The following is a 20,151-nucleotide window of genomic DNA, read 5'->3' as shown; positions in this document are numbered from 1 at the left end:
TTCACTGTTCCACAATGTTGCTTGCGCATATGTCGCCCACTCCCTTAATTCGGACTGCGTCGTCCTGAAAGTCTTTGGGATAACCAAGTTAATTGACGGCAGTCGTCTGGCCTTTATCGCCAAATAGTTTGCCCTTTCATTTCCTCTTACTCCGTTATGACCGGGCACCCAAACGATGCGGATTTTGCCATCCTCAGGGAAGGTGTTAATCTTCTTACACTGAAAGACTGTTCGTGACCTTACCGTCCTGGTTGTTATTGCCCTTATGGCAATTTTAATGTCGGTAAAGATATTCACACTCGACGTTCTCGCGTTAGCACCACACCACCTCATGCATTCCGTGATCGCCCGGATTTCCGCCTGCAGGACCGTATTATGGTTAGGCAGTCTAAAACAGATCTCAGTTCCTGGGTTCTCATTGATCACCCGGATCTCCGCCTGCAGGACCGTATTATGGTTAGGCAGTCTAAAACAGATCTCAGTCCCTGGGTTCTCAATGTAAACCCCCAGGCCCACTCTGTCCTCTAGCTTTCATCCATCCATGTAACAATCATCACGATGGCAATCTAGGGTTCCCTCAATCCAAGACTGTGCCGCTGGCAGCAGTGCCTCGCACTCGACATCAAGGTTCATCTCAGGTATCCGATCGAAAACCTCCTCCCTTCTTTCCAGGTTTCCTATTGTCGCCTCGATAATACCGCGATGGTATGAGCTGCTCCCATCCTCAATCCATTCTCCCATCGCCTTAAGTCTCATAGCCGCAGTGGCTACCTCACACTTAATCTGTATGTCAATGGGTCGGATATCTAGAACAGCCTCCAGTGCCCTAGTGGGCGTGGTCCTCATCGCTTCGCCTATGCCAAGACAACATGTTCTCTGAACATGTTGCATGGTCCTTATGTTGCATTTTTTCTCCTTAGCAGTCCACAAAACTTCTGAGGCTTAAGTAAGTATTGGTCTAATCACGCTCCTGTGGAGCCAGTGGACTATCCTCTGATTCAGGCCCCATTTCGAGCCTACGGCCCGTCTACAAAGTGCCCAACATCTGCGAGCCTTCTCAGTTCGTTCCTGAATGTGACACTTCCAATTCAGTTTCCTGTTCAAGATTAACCCTAAGTATTTGACCTTGTCAGATATCGAAATCGTCTTATTGAGGAACATATTCTCCGAACCTGTTGTATGGTCCTTATGTTGCACTATTTCTTTTTAGCAGTCCGCAAAACTACTGAGGCGTAAGTAAGTATTGGTTGAATCACAGTCCTGTAGAGCCAGTGGAATATCCTCGGATTCAGGTCCCATTTCGAGCCTAGGGCCAGTCTACATAGTGCCCAATATTTGTGAGCCTTCTCAGTTCGCTCCTGAATGTTACACTTCCAATTCAGTTTCCTGTTCAAGATCAAACCTATGTATTTGACCTTGTCACATATCGAAGTCGTCTTATTGAGTAAACGTGGTGCGTTAAATTTGCCCACCTACGTCTTCCTCGTGAACAGGCATATTTCAGTCTTTTCTGGGTTAACATTGAGACTTTTGGGTTTAGCCCAGTCATATGCCATATGCAAGACCCATTCGACCCTTCTACATAGCTCGTTCGTATCCTTACCCCTTAGGAGTATTATAACATCGTTTGACTTCAATCACCATTTCACAGAAATAAAGAATTTCTTCTATAACGTCATATTAAGACTCATCCCTCATCATCGATCCAAGACCACTGTGCTCTGGTTTTGAAGAGTATGAGAATACCCTTCATATCAGTTTATCCCATATAGCCTTCAAATATTCGATAAGATAATCTTGCTAACATTCTAAACAAGTTTTGCTATAATTCATCAATCAATATGCTCAGGTAAAGGCGAATTCAAATAAATTACAAAATTTTAAAGATAAGAATTTAAACGCAGCTAACCTCTTTGTGTGATGAAAAATAAAACTAATATATTTTCGTTAACGCATTTCAAAACTAAATGTAGGAGTTCACTTTCCACTAGTTGACGTTATCTTCAACAAAAAGGCAAGCCATAAAGATTTTATGTAAATTTTACGATTAAGGCCTTTCGCTGAATGGGAAGCTCTTCAAGAATTTATTGTTTGTGCCGACAGAAAAGGACTAAGTATGGCAGCCATAAATGCCAATGAATAGCTGTCAGCCGCCCACAAAATCGAATGGTCGTTTCGAGTTACGAGTTAAATGGGGCAACCCAAGGCAACATCAACCCAACAGCACTATGGTTAAGCAAACTTGTTAGAGCGCCAAAAATAGGGAATTTTTGAAATAAATTGACTTTTTTTTAAAGAGCTTAAGGGGGCATACGAAAAATGCCTTGGCATAACTAACAAGTGCCGGCGTACAAATATTTGGGAATGGAGGGTATAAGCCAAAATAAAATGGTGGGTATATCCCAAAGTTAAAGATAATTTTTAAAAATATTAACAATAGCTCATCAATAATTAATATGAGGAGCAGAGCTACCCCTTATAACAACTTGTGGTTACTTTCCTGATAGGAAACTCTTGATATAGTTACCATTACCTTAAATCTATTAGTTACCAATTGTCAAAGTAAACATTTATGTCCTTGAGAGTGAACGAACTCTACTCTATCTTACCTCCTGTACTAGACAACACTCATATGAAATAGAAATAAATTACGCTTCATTCTTTTATATTTTTACCTGCATGACTTCTGCGCATATAATCTATCGTAAATATGATGAACTAAATGTGGTATTCGACTTTTAATAGCATCCTATTAATATCAAATGGAGCAATAATCCACCCCTAACCTCAACCACGCCACAAACATTAATGGCAACAATTTTGCAAGCAATAGCTTTTGCTTGATTGATTGATTTTACGAAATTCCCTTCATCGATTGTCTAATCAATGGAATTGAATTGGCAATGCTCACGCACATATAATTAAAGACTTTTACTGAGGTCACTCGTTAAGCATATCACGTACAAGCCATTCAATGCCAAGGCCAGAGGGAAATGAACGCACCATGAAAACTTCTTTTGTTGGAAACAAAAAAAAAGAGGAGGGGATAATAACGAAAATGAGATTGGTGTTAAATATGTGAACAATAAATTGTTAATCGGAATGAATTTTGACAAATTTTTATATTGAAATTAAATGTTGAAGGGAGGGTGCAACACATCGAAGTATCCATTTTCTATAAAGTATGTATATTCTTGATCAGCGTAAAAATCTAAGACGATCTAGCCATGACCGACCGACCGTCTGTCTCTCGTCTGTCTATCCGTCCGTCTGTCCGTCCGTCCGTCCGTCCGTCCGTCCGTCCGTCCGTCTGTCCGTCCGTCCGTCTGTCCGTCCGTCTGTCCGTCCGTCTGTCCGTCCGTCCGTCCGTCTGTCTCTCGTCTGTCTATCTGTCCGTCCGTCCGTCCGTGAAAATTTTTTCTGATGGTCTCGCCAGGATTCGCACCCAGGCGTTCAGCGTTATAGGCGGACATGCTAATCTCTGCGCTACGGTGGCCTCCATGACAATAAAGAATATATATAGACTATGTGGGGTCTTACACGCATATTTCACGGAATTACGAAATCAGTATACCCTCATGCTATAGTGAAGAGTATAACAAGTAGCAAAAAAAGCCGGGCCGAATCTTGGGAACCCACCGCTATGGATTCTGCTAAGTACATAATTTTATTCTACACAGCAAACTTCTGTCTAAGAATGTCTCAAGGATGAGACTGGTTTACATGGGAGCTATATCAAGATATTTACCGATTCGCGCCGTACTTTGTGCAGTTGTTGGTAGCCATAAAAGAACACTACAAGCAATCGGATAAAAATTGCGGCTTCCAGGGGCTCAAGAAGTCAAATCTGGAGATTTGTTTATAGGGGACCTATATCAGGTAATAGACCGATGTAGACCATACATGGCACAGTTGTTGAAAGTCTTACAGGAAGACCATGGGAAAATTTTAGCCAAATTCGAAAAAAATTGCGGCTTGTAAGGGCTCAAGAAGTTAAATCGAGTAATCGGTTTATATGGGAGCTATGTCAGGTTATAGACCGACTTAGACCGTACATGACACAGTTGTTGGAAGTTTCAACAAAATGCCGCATGCAAAATTTCAGCCAAATTGGGCAAAAATTGCGGCTAGTAAGGGATCAAGAAGACAAATCGGGAGATCGGATTATATGGGAGCTATATCAGTTTATAGACCGATGTAAACCGTCTCTCCGTCCGTCTATCTTTTGAAATCACGCTACAGTCTTTAAAAATAGAGATATTGAGCTGAAACTTTTCTTCCATAAGCAGGTTAAGTTCGAGATGGGCTATATCGGACTACATATTGATATAGCCCCCATATAGACCAATCCGCTGATTAAGGGTCCTAGGCCCATAAAAGCCTCATTTATTTTCTGATTTTGGTGAAATTTGGGACAGTGAGTTGTGTTAGGCCCTTCGACATCCTTCTCCAATTTGGCCCAGATCCGTCTCGATTTGGATATAGCTGTCATGCAGACCGATACGCCGATTTAGAGTCTAAGGCCCATAAAAGCCACATTTATTATATCATTTTGCTGAAATTTGGTACAGTGAGTTTGTTGGGCCCCTCAACATACTTTGCGATATGGCTCAGTTCGGTCCAGATTTAGATAAAGTTGCCACATAGACCGATCTCTCGATTTAAGGTCTTGGGCCCATAAAAGGCGCATTTATTGCCCGATTTTGCCAAAATTTGGGACAGTGAGTTGTGCTAGGTCCCTTGAGATCTTTTTGCAATTGGGCTCAGATCGATCAAGATTTGCACATAGCTGTCATATAGACCGATCTCTCGAATTAAGGCTTTGGGCCCATAAAAGGCGCTTTTATTGTCCGATGTCGCCGAAATTTGGGACAGTGAGTTGTGTTAGGGCGTTCGACATTGTTCTTCAATTTGGTCGAGATCGGTCCAGATTTGAATATAGCTGCCATATAGACCGATTTCTCGATTTAAGATTTAGGGGCCACAAAAGGCGCAATAATTGTCCAATGTCGCCGAAATTCGGAACAGTGAGTTGTGTTGGGTCACTTGACATCTCTTTGCAATTTAATCCAGATCGGTTCAGTTTGGATATAGCTGCCATATAGACCGATCTCTCGATTTAAGGTTTTGGGGCCACAAAAGGCGCATTTATTGTCCGATTTCACCGAAATTTGGGACGGTGAGTTAAGATAAGCCCTTCGACATTCTTCTTCAATTTGGCTCAGATCGGTCCATATTTGGATATAGCTGCCACATAGACCGATCTCTCGATTTAAGGTTTTGGGCCCATAAAATGCGCATTTATTGTCCGATGTCGCCGAAATTTGGGACAGTGAGGTGTGTTAGGCTCTTCGACGTTCTTCTGCAACTTGGCCCAAATCGATCCATATTTGGATATAGCTGCCATATAGACCGATCTCTCGATTTAAGGTCTTGGGTTCAAAAAAAAGGCGCATTTATTGTCCGATGTCGCCGAAATTTGGGACAATGAGTTGTGTAAAGCCCTTCGTCATTCTTCTTCAATTTGGCACAGATCGGTCTAGATTTGGATATAGCTGCCATATAGACCGATCTCTCGGTTTAAGGTCTTGTGCCCATTAAAGGCTCTTTAATTGTCGAAAATAAATATTCAAAGGATAATTTTGTTTTTTTTATGTGAATAAATTTTTGGAAAAATTTAATTTTACTTTCTTTCTTTATTTCTAGTCGAGTTGACACATACATCTTTAATCTTTTATTGGAGTATATATACATTAAAATTCTACGACAATATTTTTCGCACATATTAAAGAATCTTTTTCTATCACTTTTTTATAAATTTATTACCACATCAACCATTTGGACCAGCAAGCCCATCGTTATGTTTATAAATATTTTTTTTTTGTATATATTTTTAGCATGTAGACATATTTTATTTTTATGTTGTAAATAATTTTGGGCTCTTTGTGTGTTTTTCTTTTATTTGCAGTTCAGTACGAGGCATGATGGTGGTAAGTCAATATGCATATATTTTTAGCCTTGAAATACATTCATAAACATGCATAAATAGGGAAAGAGAGCATCGATTGATTTAGGGACAAACGGAATTGACGGGCTTACTGCGAAATATTGTGCATGGAAATTTATTATTTTTCAGATTGAATAGTTGGTGTTTATGTAAACATTTTATATGAATAAGGTTTAGCCCCAGGTTTATGTGTATTTTTAGTTCTCTTTCCATCTCGTTTTCAATTTATAGATGTTTCAATTCGAAACTTTAGATGTGGATATTAAATGGACCCCATAACCAAAACCACAAATTTTTATGTTGGAGTCGTACTCTTGGCTTAAATACCATTTTTTGGGGGACCTTTGTCAAAATTCTCGTTTGGAAAATAAAGCTTTTCGTTTCTAAAACCTGCCTATGGGTTTAATTAAACCCATGCGGAGCACTGGCGAACTTGAAGTCTCAAATAATATTTGGTGGAATATTTTTTTTATATCAAAATAAGTTTAGAGATCAATCATAACTAAATGAAGCCTTAAAAATGGTTTATATGACAGTTCTATAAAGCAAATCAGTCAAATATTATTTCGAATCTACAATATGTCTTGTGAATAAGGCCTTTAAAATGTTAGTACAGTCCCAACTATTTGATTATTAGACAATGATTTAGACTTCAGCTATTATGATAAAAGTGTTATTATGTCATATGCAAACCTAAAAGTGTCCGTTGCCAACTCATCGAAAATCCTTGCAAACCTTTGTAAAACGACATTGCATTTCGAAAAGGTGGGGCAGAAACCCCATATGGCTTTGTCTGTAATTGAAAGCCGTTGTGCTGGGCTACACAAGTTACTGAACGCATTCACATCAGCCATATATTTTGCCACAGAACACACATACATTCATATGTCTGGCTGTATGTATAGGTGCAAAGCGTGGAATGAACTTAATTATTAAATATCACATTGTTCACTGAAATGGCATGTTACATCTGTTGTTGTTGGTTGTGTAGTGTCGGTTTTGACAGGATATCAGTCGTGTGGTTTTGGCTTTAGTTGCGCTGCTTTGTGTCGTCTCATTGGATCAGTCAAACGGCATTAAATTGCATTTTTTCATGCTAAGCCAAACTACAGAGTAGACAAACATTCCTAAAAAAAATACAGTGGCGATCAAAGATGAGCTCAAAGAAGATACTGAAATGGGAAAACGGTCTTATTCACAAAACTTAATGAAACCTTAAATTTAAAATTTTGTGAATACCTGTGTTAATATATAACACTGGCAGGACAGGACCCGTTCCGCTGCGCCTTCTTTTTCTCTCTTATTTTATCTGAACCCTATACTGGCACGGTCAGGAAATAAGTCCTGTTTGTGGGTGCTGGTACGACTTTTCAGATGTTTCGCCCCAATGTGGATATCATTTTCGTACTCTAATCCCAAATACCATTCATTTCAGCCATATATTGCTATGATCGGTAAATATATTCGGTATGGGGGTATGTTTGAGGGTGACGTCGATTCGTAATCTAGTCTCAAATACCTTTCATATGAGCCCCATATTGTCATTATTGGTTTATATTACCATTTGGCGGGTTTTTGGAGATGGCGCGGCCCCCCTAGGTATGCCACCCTAAATAAGGATATGAAATTTCTGTTCTTGAGTTACTATAAACAAACTAATTTTCGCTTAAATTGCTCCTCCCTTCTCCGAGATCTGACGTTTTTGAAAATAGGGTAAAGGCAGGGTCCGCCTATTAAAATTTGGATGTTAGATCTACTTCATTCTCTTGGTTTTGGTGGTGGATTAGAGTTGCCGAACCCTTTGCCCAGAAAGTGGATATCATATTCATACTCTAAGCTAAATACATATTGCTATAGTCGGTATATATGTGTGGTTTAGGGGCCATAATACACTTGGCCATAATACAGATATCAGATTTGAGCCTCCCAGCAAGGAGGAAATTTGAGAGTAGAGCACGATGCTGATATTTTTTCAGGGCTAAGTGCATAGGTGGCCGCCCCACCCTACATACCCCTTAAAGTGGACCTATTTGTGGATTATGACAGCAACCATAATCCATAAATACGTCCACTTTAAGGGGTATGTAGGTTGGGCGGCCACCTACGCACTTAGCCCTGAAAAGATATCAGCATCGTGCTCTACTCTCAAATTTCTTTTATTTCAGCCCCAATAGCCATTGGTTAAGGGGAAGTTTATGGGGTGAGACGACCCCAAAAACTTGGCCTCAAAATTGGATATCAAATTCGTTTTTTACTATCAATACCCATTATTTGAGCAACTTATTGCCATAGTAGGCAAACATGGCCGGTTTGAAGAGGCGGACCCTGAAATAATATCAGCATCGTGCTAGATTTTGTTTGGCCCTATAATATGAAGCATTTTAAAGGTGACGATTAAAATGCTCACCGGTCTCGTTCAGATCCACATTAATTAATTATTTTTTTGGTTGTTTGTGTATATCCCGTATAATCCCTCTCGCGTATATCCCAATTTGAGGGTATACAGTGTAATCTACTACCAAAGACCTTTTATTGCAGTCCTTTTCCGTTATGATCGCCCTACATAAAAGATTGGTGTTGTTTTTATTGGAAGGAGAGTGTCGCTCCCCCGATGCTAACACCGAAAAGACAATTTATTTTAGTCTTTTTTGTCGCGATATACATGTACTGCTGAATGGCAGGACGGCGGAACGTGACCCAGATTCTTGAATTCTTATATTAACCTTAGATTCTAACTCTACTGACATAGACCCTTCTAAAAAATTCACATATTATCCCGCTCGAACTACACGTCCTATTGAAGGATAGTTAGTGGGTGGGCCGGTCCCAGACTCTATCCCAAATATGTATACCAGATTCGAAGTCAACTCCCAAAGACCATTTGATACCCATTTTTTTGACTTTGGACATTCATGCTCGTTTAAGGTGTTTTGGGGTTGGGGAGGCCCCGTAAACAACTTGGAACAAATTCTTTTCACAGATGTGTACTCTACTTCCAAACACACATCTTTTGATATCCCTATGGTCCCAATTGGTTAATAAGCCCTGCTGGGAGGTTTTGGGGGGTGAGGAGGCGCCTCAGATAGTAAGGAATAAATTTTTATTTCAGATTCTTACTCTTCTTTTAAATTCCTTCAATTTGATATCGATATTGTCCCAATTGGTAAATATGCCCTGCGGGGGTTTTTGAGAGCTGGGGAGGCCCTTCAGATACAAAGGAATACATTTTTATTTCAAATTTGTGCTCTACTTTTAAATACCTTTTATTTGATACCCATATTACCCAAAGCGGTGAAACAGTCCTTATGGTGGGGTTTTTGGGGGTGGGGAACCCCCCGAATACTTTGGGCGAAATTTGTATACCAAATTCGTACTTTACTCTTTAATACCTTTCATTTGATACCCATGTTGTTTCAGTCGGCAAACATGTTCGTCCGGGTGGGTTGTGGGATGGGTCGTCCCCCCAGATTATTCGACCCAAAAATGTTACTCCCATTTCGTGTTTTTGGGGAATCATACGGTGGTATACAAAATTTCGCTTAAAACGGTGCATGAATCTCCCAGATCTGGCGTTTTTGAAAATTGGGGTATGGGAGAGGGTCCGCTGTCCCTCGATCATCCATGTTCGGTTCCTAGAAGCTTTAATTTTTGCTGCTTTGACAGAAGTTTGGTATGTATAAATTTTTAGCAAAATCCATGGTGGTGGGTACCCAAGATTCGGCCCGGCCGAACTTAACGCTCTTTTACATGTTTTGAAGCCAATTGAAACTGGAAAATATTGGTTCACATTTGGATGTAGGTCCCATATCGCCCTATTTCTACTGGACATTCCAAGTCGATTTAGTCATGCCCGTCCGTCTCTCTATCTGTCGAAAGCACGCTCAGTTTCCAAATAGTAAAGCTAGTCGCTTGAAATTTTGCACAAATATTTCCTATTTGTGTAGGTCGTTGGAGATTGGAAATGGGCCACATCGGTCCATGTTTTGATATAGCTGTCATAAAAACCAATCTTCCATATTGACTTCTTGAGCCACTAGAGGGCGCAATTCTTTACCGATTTTACTATGACTTCCAACATCTGTGCTAAATATGCTTCAAATCGGTTCATAACCTGATATAGCTGCCATATAAACCGATCTGGAATCTTGACTTCTTGAGTCTCTAGAAGGCGAATTATTTTCCTTAGCTGAAAGATTGAGTAAAGTATTTCGTTTTGTCTCGCAATAACTATGCCAGGTTTGGTGTAAATCGGTTCATAACATGATATAGTTTCATATAAAACGATTTGGATCTTGACTTCTTGAGCCGCTAGAGAGCACAATTAATATGTGTCAAGTATGGTCTAAATCTGTTCAAAACCTGATATAGCTCCCATATAAATCGATCTCGCGATTATACTTCTTGAGACTATAGAGGGCGCAAGTCTTATCCGATTTTGCTGAAATGACTTCGACTCTGGTCTCCCACAGCCAAACCAAGCACAGCTCCAATCGGTTTATAATTTGGTATAGCTCCAATAGCATAAACATTCTTATCCATTATACGTTGTTTGCCTATAAAGAGATATCGGGCAAAGAACTTGACAAATTCGATCCATGGTGAAGGGTATATAAGATTTGGCCCGGTCGAACTTCACTAGTCTTCATCTTCGCATACTGCGGATATGTTCATTTCATATTATAGATATATTTCAAAAACGAACTGGGCTTTGTATTTTGATTGTGAACACGGTTCTGTAGAAATTGTTTGATCTTCTAAAGAAGTAATCCATCTTTTCGATTGTTGCTATTCCTAGTAGGAACCAGCGAAAACATCGGAACAACATTTATCCGTTCGTATCCTTTCAGTATACAGGCGACATTTGTGAATTATCCAGCCATGTAAGAAATTCGCAACGGAATGGGGTTGTCAAGCGATTCGTCGGCAAAAAGGGACCCCCTTTATCGTTGAGCAAAATTTTTTATCGGACTGCACTCATTATAAAAGAAGTACCCTATTCCTAAAAGGATTTTTCATGGGTAAATGTATTTCAGTTTCGGACTATTCATTTCACGTGTATAATTGTTTATTTCGCATAAAAAAATTCGAATGTGTAAACATACTAGTATACACAATTTTTTGTTCGTCACTGTATTAGTGCCATGAAATCGAATTATTTTGTTTTCATTTGTTGATATAATATGCATGAATGTTATTCAAATGGAAACTCAAATCAAGGTAGGTAATAAATGGAATCGGACGGAAATCATTTTGTATTTAAAATAGTATATTTGTACCCTTAAATGGGAAATTTGGAGTTTACTGTTCGCTTGTGTAAAAGTTAAAAATGTTTAAAATTTGGTAAGTTGAGAATAGTAAATGGAAATGCTTTTAAATTTTAAATAAACAAAAGTCGGCATAAGTTCGGTAGGGAATTATCATATATTTCCTTTCAAATGAAAAATCTAATACAGACACCCTTGGCGGCAAAGCAGTTGTAAAATTTATCACCAATCTAAAACATGCATCAGCGTGAAAATCGAATCAGAAATGTCATAGTAAGTCGCCAAATATCTCGGTCAAAATTGCAAAAAAAGCGATAACATCTGAGACCAGAATAGATACTATGGTCCTCAAGAAGACTTTTTTGAAGGAATTTTTTAACACTATTTAGCAAAAAAAAAATGCGTTGTAGACCCCATAAAGTATATATTGGGTTGCCCAAAAAGTAATTGCGGATTTTTTAAAAGAAAGTAAATGCATTTTTAATAAGACTTAGAATGAACTTTAATCAAATATACTTTTTTTACACTTTTTTTCTAAAGCAAGCTTAAAGTAATAGCTGATAACTGACAGAAGAAAGAATGCAATTACAGAGTCACAAGCTGTGAAAAAATTTGTCAACGCCGACTATATGAAAATCCAATTACTTTTTGGGCAACCCAATATATTCTTGGTCGTCATGTCATTTTAAGTCGATCTAGCCCTGTCCGACCGTCTGTCTGTCGAAAGCACGCTAACTTTCGAAGGAGTAAAGCTAACCGCTTGAAATTTTGCACAAATACTTTCTATTAGTGTAGGTCAGTTAGGATTGCAAATGGGCCAAATCGGTCCATGTTTTGATATAGCTGCCATATTAAGCAATCGTGGGTCTTGACTTCTTGAGCCTCTAGAGGGCGCAATTCTCAACCGATTTGACTGAAATTTTGCACGTAGTGTTTTGGTATCACTTCCAATAACTGTGCTAAGTGTGACGAAAATCGGTCGATGTTTTGATATAGCTGCCATATAAACCAATCTTGGGTCTTGACTTCTTGAGCCTCTAGAGGGCACAATTCTCGTCCGAGTTGACTTTAATTTTGCACGTGGTGTTTTGGTGTCACTTCCAACAACTCAGCTGAGTATGATTCAAATCGGTTCAGGGGCGCATTTCTCATCCCATTTGGCTGAAATTTTGCATGAGTTGTTTCGCTATGAGTTACAATAACAGTGCGAAGTATGGCGCAAATTGGTACATAACCAATTCTCGTCCGAGTTGACTTTAATTTTGCACGTGGTGTTTTGGTGTCACTTCCAACAACTCAGCTGAGTATGATTCAAATCGGTTCAGGGGCGCATTTCTCATCCCATTTGGCTGAAATTTTGCATGAGTTGTTTCGCTATGAGTTACAATAACAGTGCGAAGTATGGCGCAAATTGGTAGCCGCCATATAAACCGACCGTGGGTCTTGACTTTTTGAGCCTCTAGAGGGCGCAATTCTCGTCCGATTTGACTGATATTTTGCACGCGATGTTTTGGTATCACTTCCAATAACTGTGTTAAGTATGATTCAAATCGGTACAAAAATCTGGTATAGCTGTCATATAAACCGATCTTGGGTCTTGACTTCTTGAGCCTCTAGAGGGCGCAATTCTCGTCAGATTTAACTGATATTTTGCACGCGATGTTTTGGTATCGCTTCCAATAACTGTGTTAAGTTTGATTTAAATCGGTTCATAATCTGGTATAGCTGTCATATAACCGATCTTGGATCTTGACTTCTTGAGCCGATGGAGGGCGCAATTCTCAGCCGATTTGGCTGAAATTTTGCATGAGGTGTTTTGTTATGAGTTCCAATAACTGTGCGAAGAATGGCGCAAATCGGTTCATAACCTGATATAGCCGCCATATAAACTGATCTGGGATCTTGACTTCTTAAGCCTCTAGAGGGCGCAATTCTCGTCCGATTTGACTGATATTTTGCACGCAATGTTTTGGTATCACTTCCAATAAATGTGCTAAGTATGATTCAAATCGGTTTATAACCTGATATAGCCGCCATATAAACTGATCTGGGATCTTGACTTCTTGAGCCGATGGAGGGCACAATTCTCATCCGATCTGGAAGAAATTTTGTACAACGGCTTCTCTCATGACCTTCAACATACGTTTTTAATATGGTTTGAATCAATCAATAGCTTGATACAGCTCCTATATAAACCAATATCCTGATTTTGCTTCTTGAGCCCCTACAAGGCGCAATTCTTATCCGAATGAATTGAAATATTACACAATAACTTTTACAATGTTCAGCATTCAATTCATTTATGGTTCGAATCTGACTATAACTTGATAAAGCTCCAATAGTATAATAGTTCTTATTCAATATTTTTTGTTTGCCTAAAAAGAGATACTGCGCAAAGAAATCGACAAATGCGATCCATGGTGGAGGGTATTTAAGATTCGGCCCGGCCGAACTTAGCACGCTCTTATTTGTTTTGTATGAAATGTCAAATGCTACGTTTTGTAATACGCATGATTGCCGCTCTACATTTACGATACATTTATTCTACATTTACGGTACATCTACGAGAGCATAACCAAAACTTTAGTTGCTTCGTTACTCCTATTGGGTTGCCCAAAAAGTAATTGCGGATTTTTTAAAAGAAAGAATAAATGCATTTTTAATTGAACTTAGAATGATCTTTAATCAAATATATAATTGCCATTTTGTTCTATAACCTTTTGCCATCTTCCTGGCAAATTTAGTATTCCACGCTCATAGAACTTCTGGCCTTTATCTGCAAAAAACTGAACCAAGTGCGATTTTATAGCCTCATCATTGCCGAAAGTTTTACCATTTAAGGAGTTCTGCAAAGATCGAAATAAATGGTAGTCTGATGGTGCAAGGTCAGGGCTATATGGTGGATGCATCAAAAGTTCCCAGCCAAGCTCACTCAGTTTTTGGCGAGTGACCAAAGATGTGTGCGGTCTAGCGTTGTCCTGGTGGAATATGACACCTTTACGATTGACCAATTCTGGTCGCTTCTCCTTGATGGCTGTATTCAATTTGTCCAATTGTTGACAGTAAACATCCGAATTAATCGTTTGGTTCCTTGGAAGCAACTCAAAATATACCACACCCTTCCAATCCCACCAAACAGACAGCATAACCTTCTTTTGGTGGATATCAGCCTTTGAAGTGGTTTGAGCTGGTTCACCATGCTTGGACCATGATCGTTTTCGACTAACGTTGTTGTAAACAATCTATTTTTCATCTCCAGTTATGATTCGTTTTAAAAACGGATCGAATTCATTGTGTTTAAGGTGCATATCACAAGCGTTGATTCGGTTTGTTAAATGAATTTTTTTCAATACATGTGGTACCCAAATATCAAGCTTTTTCACCAGTCCAAGACTTTTTATGTGATAATGAAGGGTTGATTTAGGTATATTTAACTTCTCTCCTATCTAACGCTCAGTTACATGACGTTCCAATTCGATTAATGCTTTTATTTGGTCATCATCAACTTCATTTGGCCGACCTGAAAAATCCGCAATTACTTTTTGGGCAACCCAATATGTCCATGCTGTCAGAAAACTTTCAATAAATTTTTTCCAAGTACAAAATATTAATTACATTTTCTGTAAAAACAAAATGTCTTTCAAAGGTTTCAAAAATAATATTTCAATGAAATTTTCTCCATAGACAAAATTTTAATGAAATTTTCTCCAAAGACAAAATTTCAATGAAATTCCCCTTCAGCAGTTTCCCAAATGTCACTGAATGACTATGATAAAATTACAACCAAATGACTTTAACTTTTCTTTTGTTATATCTTCCCTTTTACAATTTGGCATTGCTCTACGAGTAAAGGTAAAATTTCCATTATGATTAAAAAAAAAGACAACAAAATAAGAGATCAAAAGGTTCCCTTTGACTTGGTGATTGTCACAGAGCACAAGGTATTGCTGAAATGCATTCAACCATATTTTGGCTTATTAAAAATTTGGAAACATTTAGGAAATTCAAATTTCCTATCAGCCAGAAGTAGGCAACTGGGGAGAAAATTAAAGCCGACAAGGTTGATGACCAGAATCTGATGATGTTACAGAAAAGATAAATATTTGCACATTTTGGCTTGAAAAAGCTGCCTGATATTTAGAGCAGAGCATTCACATTAAAGTTTCATGAAATTTTAGAATTGTCCTAGCAGATTTTTTCCCAATTAGATTTAACTAAATAAAATTAGTCCAAATTAGATTTTTATTGAAATTTAAAAAACATCCTCCCATAACCTAATGACCTTTTCATTTACTAAGTGAGCCTAGCGTATTTAATGTTTGCGGTTTAATTCCGTGGTGTATGCATCGTCTGACTGACATTGCAACCACAACTAAGCAAATTATTTTCATTTCAAATTTAATCTCATTATCGAACGTAATTGATAAAATGTTTATACAAAATTAATTTAAAATTCCGTTATAATGTGGTTAGTTTATTTTACATATAACAAATAAAGTCTCATGTGGTTTATATTGAAATGGTCTAACATTAAATGTTCGTTGTGGTGACATAATGTCGCTGTTTGATGAGTGAGACAGTCAGTAAAGCGGTTTAACCTCTTTAGGTGGGACTCTTAATCTTGGGGCTTTCACAGCCTCCAAGTTGTGATCATCTTTCATTCGTTATCCTTTGGGTTTATTTTAAGGATTTAGCTTACTTGTCGCTTAAGGCATACTCATAAACCCACATCCCCATGGAATGTGTAAGGTGGTATTGCAAGTATTTTAAACTCATCAGTAGACATCTTCTTCTTCTTTATGTATAACAAGTAAAAAGGCATTAAGTTCGGCCGGGCCGAACTTTGAATACCCACCATCTTGGGGATATATATAAACCCCCTTTCCTCACAATCCAGTGAAAATTGGATAACTTATGCATCCAAATTCTGCACGGACTTTGATTTGCCTAATATATTGGGTTGCCCAAAAAGTAATTGCGGATTTTTTAAAAGAAAGTAAATGTATTTTTAATAAAACTTAGAATGAACTTTAATCAAATATACTATTTTTTTTCACTTTTTTTCTAAAGCAAGCTAAAAGTAACAGCTGATAACTGACAGAAGAAAGAATGCAATTACAGAGTCACAAGCCGTTCAAAAAATTTGTCAACGCCGACTATTTGAAAAATCCGCAATTACTTTTTGGGCAACCCAATATATGTCACTTTCCAATTTTGTGGAATAAAATATTGGTCTTTTTGGCAGATATATCCAATTATTAACTGATCTAAGCCATACTAAGGTGGGATATCGTGAGGCTTATCGGTCTATATGACAGCTATATCTAAATATAGTCCGATCAAAACCATATTTAGATCGAATGTTGAGAGGTCTTAACCTACTCACTGCTTCAAATTTCAGCGAAATCGAGTAATAAATAAAGCTTTTATGGTCTCCAGACCCTTTATCAGGAGTTCGGTCAATATGACAGCTATATATCAAATGTTGGGAGGTCTTAACCTACTCGTTGGGAGGTCTTATCCTACTCCATGTTTCAAATTTCAGCGAAATCGGGTAATAAATAAAGCTTTAATGGTCTTCAAGCCCTTTATCAGGAGATCGGTCTATATGACAGCTATATCTTAATATAGTCCGATCTGAACCACATTTACGACAGATGTCGGTAGGCTTAAAATAACCCACAGTTTTAAATTTCAGCGAAATCGGGTAATAAATAAAGCTTTTATGGGTTTCGGACCCTTTATCGGAAGAATATTTTGGCATGGCTGACCGTATTAAATGCCTTCGATGCCACTAGAACCGCCCTATCACATAGCCTGGGCTGACTGAAGCCATGGCAAATGTGTGCGGTGATGGCATTTAAAGCAGTTGTTGTGCTATGCAGTCTTTGAAATCCATGTTGAAGCTTGGCGATTGAAAATTCTCCTACGAGGCTCGGGAGAAGTAATGCCTCAAGCGCCTTTGCTATTGGTGAGAGAAGGGAGGTCGGTCTGTACGACTCCCCCAAACCCGGGTTCTTTCCAGGCTTTTGTAGCGGGTTCACTCGGCCCATTTTCCCGACATCGGGAACTATAAGAGTGTTCAAAATGTGGCTGGAACCCTTGGAGCAATGTAACATAGGCACCGGTTTATGTGAGCTGTGGTCTACTGTTAAGTCACTCTCGAACCCCGGCAAACGGTATGACAAAACCTCAGCCACTTTTGGCGACGAAGCTTTCACGGATACAAAGAGATGCGCCAGGTTGTTCAACCATCAATTTATTGTGCATCCCGAGAGAGACAGGGCAAGGAGGAGAGCTATTCGACGTCTCCGTGGTCTCCGAGCCAATGAACAGCCATCACAATTTACCGTGGGCGAAGTTACGAATGTCATACGTGGCGCCAAATTATCCAAGGCGTTGGGCCCCAACGGAATCTCTACATTGATGCTAAAAAATCTGGATTTACCTGGAATTGAGTACCTTACTACTGTATTGAGTACCTATAGCTTCCGATGTCTGGAAGATGGGCAGAGTGATCCCGCCATGAGGGTTATTCCCTCCCAATGTTGCCAGCATTGGGAGAGAATAACCAGCGCTGAAATTTCTTCTTATGTTCTCGTCAGGATTCGAACCCAGGCGTTCAGCCTCATAGACGGATATGGTAGTCTCTACGCTGCTGAAGCCTCCAGAAAAGGCAATTTTCTTTTTTTGCGTAACTGTTATCCACAGGCCTTTCCCCAGCCTTAAAGCCACTGCACCAGTCCATGCCTCATTCGATCGGTAATCGTAGAAAGCTTCCACCTTACAAAAAACTCACACAGTGCAAGTCTCAGAGATTCCGTAGCACGATATACGCGCTCATCAGATATTCATTCCTGGCCAGGTCTTTAATCGCCTTATTCTCCGTTACCCATTCATAACATGGGACCCAGCAGAACCAGACAGGCCTCGCCAAGGTTGGAAGCAGCTCCTTGCTTATTATTACCAGTCTCGAACTCACGTGACATGACGCAATAGACTACAAGGTGATCTTTACCAAAAAATCCCTAGCCAAAACATCCCTGTGGGTGGGGCGTATAGCACGCCGTCTATCCGCATCTCCTTCCCCAGCAAAACAAGAGCGCTGATAACTTGCCCTTGCGATCAGCAACACCGCGGTACTCTATACCTTCTCAAACATTCTGCCGAGGGTACCGTTGTCCAGAGCTTGGTGTCACATTCATCGATTAAAATCGGCTGAATAACCGCCGTTAATCTAGTGTACTCTTCCCGGCGACCTGGAGAGGCGACAGAAAAATGGTGCATTAAGACGCTTTTTGACCTTTCTCGGCGTTCTTTCTACGTTAAAATATCTCGCCCAATTACTTCTTCTCTGAGGATTGAAAAATCCGCATCGTTTGGGTGCCGGGCCTTAACGGAGTAAGGAGGAATAAAAGGGCAGACGATTAATCAGTGAAGGCCAGAGAATTGCCGTCAATAAACTTGGTTAACCCGGGCGTGGGCATGTAACACTGCGGAACAGCGAAACAGTCGGTAGGACGACGAAAATCCTATGGGGTGGTCTGGATCGTAAGAGGACGAGGCTATTACTGAAAGAAATTAAGAAGGAGGTCAGTACAGCTTTTGGTATCATAACGGGACACATGGGACAAGGGGCCTACTTATGCAGAATCGGTGCGGCACGTGATAGCATGTGTAGGCCATAGGGGAAAGATGATGGGACGTTGGAGCATTTCCCATGTCATTGCCTTGCTTTCGCGGCTAACAGACACCGGTACTTAGGTGGGAACACAACACCAGACATGAACCAACTTAGGGGAGTGGTATGGAAAATATTTAAGGATTTTGCAAGTAGCACAGAATTTCTTACGTAAAATTTTCTTCTTAGAGGTTACTTTTAGTGCCCACCACCGTAGGATGGGGGTATACTTATCTAGTCATTCCGTTTGCAACGTTTCGAAATATTGATCTGCGACTCCATAAGGTATTGGATTGCCCTAAAAGTAATTGCGGATTTTTCATATAGTCGGCGTTGACAAATTTTTTCACAGCTTGTGACTCTGTAATTGCATTATTTCTTCTGTCAGTTATCAGCCGTTACTTTTAGCTTGCTTTAGAAAAAAAGTGTAAAAAAAGTATATTTGATTAAAGTTCATTCTAAGCTTTATTAAAAATCCATTTTCTTTCTTTTAAAAAATCCGCAATTACTTTTTGGGCAACCCAATATATATATTCTGGTTCGCCTTGACGTTTCGAGTCGATCTAGCCATGTCCATCCGTCCGTCTGTCGAAATATGATAGCAGTAGCCGCTTGAAATTTTGCACAGATACTTAATATTGATGTAGGTCGTTGGGGATTGCCGCCGTTAATACCGTTGGAGGCCACCGTATCGCAGAGGTTTGCATGTCCTCCTATGACGCTGAACGCCTGGGTTCGAATCCTGCCGGGACCATCAACAACATTTTCAGCGGTGGTTTTCCCCTCCTAATGCCGCCAACATTTGTGAGGTACTATACCATGTAAAACTTCTCTCCAAAGAGGTGTCGCACTGCGGCACGCCGTTCGGACTCGGCTATAAAAAGGAGGCCCCTTATCATTGAGCTTAAACTTGAATCGGACTGCACTCATTGATATGTGAGAAGTTTGCTCCTGTTCCTTAGTGGAATGTTCATGGACAAAATTTGCATTTGGATCTCCCGATTTGACTTCTTAAGCCCCTGGAAGCCGCAATTTGTGTCAGATTTGGCATGTAGTGTTTTGTTATGGTTTCCCACAGCTGTGTCAAGTACGGTACAAATCGGTGTATAACCTAATATAGCTCCAATATAAATCTCCATCTCAAATCTCCCGATTTGACTTCTTGACTTCTTCCTTACAAGCCGCAATTTTTGTCCCAT

At 39.6% G+C, this 20,151-nt stretch overlaps 2 protein-coding genes across 6 annotated transcripts in view; one reads left to right on the top strand and one right to left on the bottom strand.

Moving 5' to 3' along the window:
- The window catches only part of LOC106094377 (dermokine), a 105,841-nt gene that overhangs the window by 21,394 nt on the left and 64,296 nt on the right, over positions 1–20,151 (bottom strand). The gene's annotated exons all lie outside the window — the stretch shown is intronic.
- LOC106083314 (uncharacterized) overlaps positions 5,963–20,151 on the top strand; it is a 254,888-nt gene continuing 240,699 nt past the window's right edge. Inside the window, exon 1 of the mRNA XM_059361528.1 lies at positions 5,963–5,990. The gene's annotated coding sequence lies outside the window, so the exon portion shown is untranslated. The remainder of the gene's footprint in view (positions 5,991–20,151) is intronic.

Source organism: Stomoxys calcitrans, chromosome 2, assembly GCF_963082655.1.
Source record: "Stomoxys calcitrans chromosome 2, idStoCalc2.1, whole genome shotgun sequence".
Taxonomy (NCBI): Eukaryota; Metazoa; Arthropoda; class Insecta; order Diptera; family Muscidae; genus Stomoxys; species Stomoxys calcitrans.
The sequence above is the reverse complement of the archived record's forward strand: the minus strand, read 5'-3'. Positions and strand labels throughout refer to the sequence as shown.